The following is a 3,359-nucleotide window of genomic DNA, read 5'->3' on the forward strand; positions in this document are numbered from 1 at the left end:
ATGGAAATGTGATCCCATTTCCATTCAGGAAAAGATAGACTGTGCAACAGACCTCCTGGTCGCTTCCGCTCTTCTTTCACCTGCTGACAATTCAAACAATGAGATACAAACCTCGCAATGTCGCTCTTCATTTTCTTCCACCAGAACTGAATCTTCAAATTGTTGTACATCTTACGACCTCCAGGATGAATGCTGAACCGACTGCAATGAGCCTCTCGGAGAATATGCTGTCTTAACTCCGGAATATCAGGCACAACAATACGGTTATTCACCAACAAAACATCATCTCTAACCTGGAATTCAGACTGATGTCCCGATCTGACTTTCTCTACTGAAACCTGAATGCTCGGCTCAGACTTCTGTGCTTCTCTGATTGCAACAAACAACTCCGGCTTGGCTTGAATAGCAAACACTCTGATAGTCTCCCTATCTGTTTCAAACTCTAAACCAGAAGTGCAACAATCATCGATCAACTGAGAAACACCGATAGTAGAAAGAGATAAAGAACAAAGCTTTCGGCTCAAGGCATCTGCAACTGCATTCGACTTTCCCGGATAATACTTGATTTCACAGTCGAAATCCTTCAACAAGTCCAGCCATCTTCTCTGTCTCATATTCAGCTCTGCCTGTGAAAACAAGTACTTAAGACTCTTATGATCAGAAAAGATCTCGAAAGACTCACCATAAAGATAGTGACGCTAGATCTTCAGAGCAAATACAATCGCAGCTAGTTCTAGATCATGAACCGGATAACGAGTCTCGTGCGGTTTCAGCTGCCTCGATGCATACGCGATCAAATGCTTATGCTGCATAAGAACACAACCCAAGCCTCGGTTAGAAGCATCACAATAGACTGTGAAACCTCCAGTACCCTTCGAAATAGAAAGAATTGGAGCACTGGTCAGTCTCCTCTTTAGATCAACAAAGCTAGCCTCACAATCTGGAGTCCAAACAAAAGGCGCATTCTTCTGAGTCAGCTGGGTAATTGGCTTGGCAATAGATGAGAAACCCTCGATGAAACAACGGTAATAACTAGCTAAATCCATGAAGCTTCGGATCTCCGACACTGAAGTAGGTCTAGGCCAATTCATAACCGCTTCAATCTTGCTGGGATCGACAGAAATCCCATCTTCAGAAATAATATGACCGAGAAAGACAACTCGATCTAACCAGAATTCACACTTAGACAGCTTGGCAAACAACTGCTCAACTCTCAAAATCTGCAGTACGGTCCTCAAGTGCTCTGCATGGTCAGTACGGTTCTTCGAGTAGATAAGAATATCATCGATAAAGATAATGACGAACTCATCTAAATAACGCTGAAAGATACGGTTCATCAAACCCATAAAAACCGCTGGAGCATTAGTCAAACCGAACGGCATGACTATAAACTCAAAATGACCATACCTCGTTCTGAATGCGGTCTTAGGAACGTCTTCCTCTCGTACTCTCAACTGGTGATAACCTGACCTCAGATCAATCTTAGAGTAGACAGAAGAACCCTGCAGTTGATCAAAAAGGTCATCTATTTGGGGTAAAGGATACATGTTCTTAACTGTAGCCTGATTCAATTGGCGGTAGTCGATACAGAGCCGCATAGAACCATCCTTCTTCCGAACAAAAAGCACAGGAGCACCCCAAGGCGATACACTAGGTCTGATGTATCCCTTGGCAATTAAATCCTCAAGCTGGTCCTTCAATTCTCTCAATTCAATTAGTGCCATACGATACGGAGCTTTGGAGATAGGTTGAGTACCTGGCACTAAGTCAATGCTGAATTCGATTTCTCGAATAGGTGGCAAACCAGGAACATTTTCCGGGAACACATCAGCAAATTCTCTAACCACCGGTAAATCTACCAAAGCTGGGCTAGATTTCAGTACATCAACTGCATACACTAAAAATCCTTCTGCACCTTTCTGTAGCAAACGAGTCATAGATAACACTGATATCAAAGGAATTCTAGATCGAGAACCCTTACCAAAGAATTTCCACTCGTCTGCCATTTCAGGTCTGAACCTGACAACTTTCAGAAAGCAATCGACGGTTTCCCTGTACTTGGTTAAAGCATCTATACTGACAATACAATCAAAATCTGACTATCCAAATACAATGTAGTTGAATTCTAACATATTTCCTTCAAAACACAGTTCACAGTTCCTGACTAATCTGACAGAAACAATTCCTCCACCCAAAGGTGAAGTAACAGCTACTACTGTAGGCAACAACTCAGTAGAAAAAGCATGCAATAACCCAAATTTCTCAGAGATAAAGGAATGGGAAGCACCTGTATCTATCAAAACATGAGCAGAATAATCGAAAATCGAACAGTTACCTGCTATAACATCGTCAGGTGCTGCTTGAGCCTGATCCTCTGTCAAAGCAAAGACTCGTGCCTGCTGTCTCGGAGGCTGGTTCGCACTAGAGTTACCTCCCTGTCTGTTCTGCTTCTGAGGCTGGAAAGAGTGCACTGCATAAGACTGCCTCTCGGGTTGAGCTGCAGGTCGAGATGAACTTCCGCTTTGAGCTCTATCTCTGCTACGCTGAGGGCACACCTTAGAGAAGTGTCCCGGTTGCTGACAGGTGTTACAATTACCAAAGACTCCCACACACTAATCCGGTGAGTGTCTTCCCCCACACTTGCTGCAGTACATGGCTGAAGATCCAGAACTCGGTCCTGAACTGAATTGCTTCGAACTACTGGAACTAGAAGAACTGTTCCCCTGCCTCTTAAATTGTTTACCTCTAGCTTTGTACTGGTCCTTTCTGTTTCCTTCACTGTTTCCACCTTCATACCTCTGCTGCTGGTACTGATGCTGAGGTGGCTGGTTCTGATACTGAGATGGTTGGTTCTGATACTGCCTCTGCTGCTGAGGTGCCACCTGATTACCTCTTTGCCTCAAAAAGCCTGCTTCTGCTCCCTTTGCGTGATTCATGGCATCCGCAAAGTTGTTAGGCCTGTTGGTGTTTACCAACGTGAAGACGTTGGGGTTCAAACCATTGATGAACTGATCTGCCTTAGCTTCTTCATCTTCCGCAATTAGCGGCGCAAAACGCAACAGACTATCAAACTTAGCCACGTACTCTTCAATGTTAAGATTCCCTTGCCTCAGATTGGCAAACTCTGCTCCCTTATCTTTGCGATACGAGATAGGGAAAAACCGCTTATAAAACTTAGATTTAAAAAGAGTCCAAGTAACTTCCGTACCTCTACTCTCCATTGCTTTCTTTGTCATGATCCCCCAGCTCTTAGCAACCCCACGTAGCTGATGAATGACTAACCTGATTCTGCGGTCATCTGTGTAATCAATGGAATCAAACAACTGATAAATATCATCCAACCAACTCTCGCAATCAAC

The sequence above is a fragment of the Henckelia pumila genome, chromosome 1 (assembly GCF_033568475.1).
Source record: "Henckelia pumila isolate YLH828 chromosome 1, ASM3356847v2, whole genome shotgun sequence".
NCBI classification, from domain to species: domain Eukaryota; kingdom Viridiplantae; phylum Streptophyta; class Magnoliopsida; order Lamiales; family Gesneriaceae; genus Henckelia; species Henckelia pumila.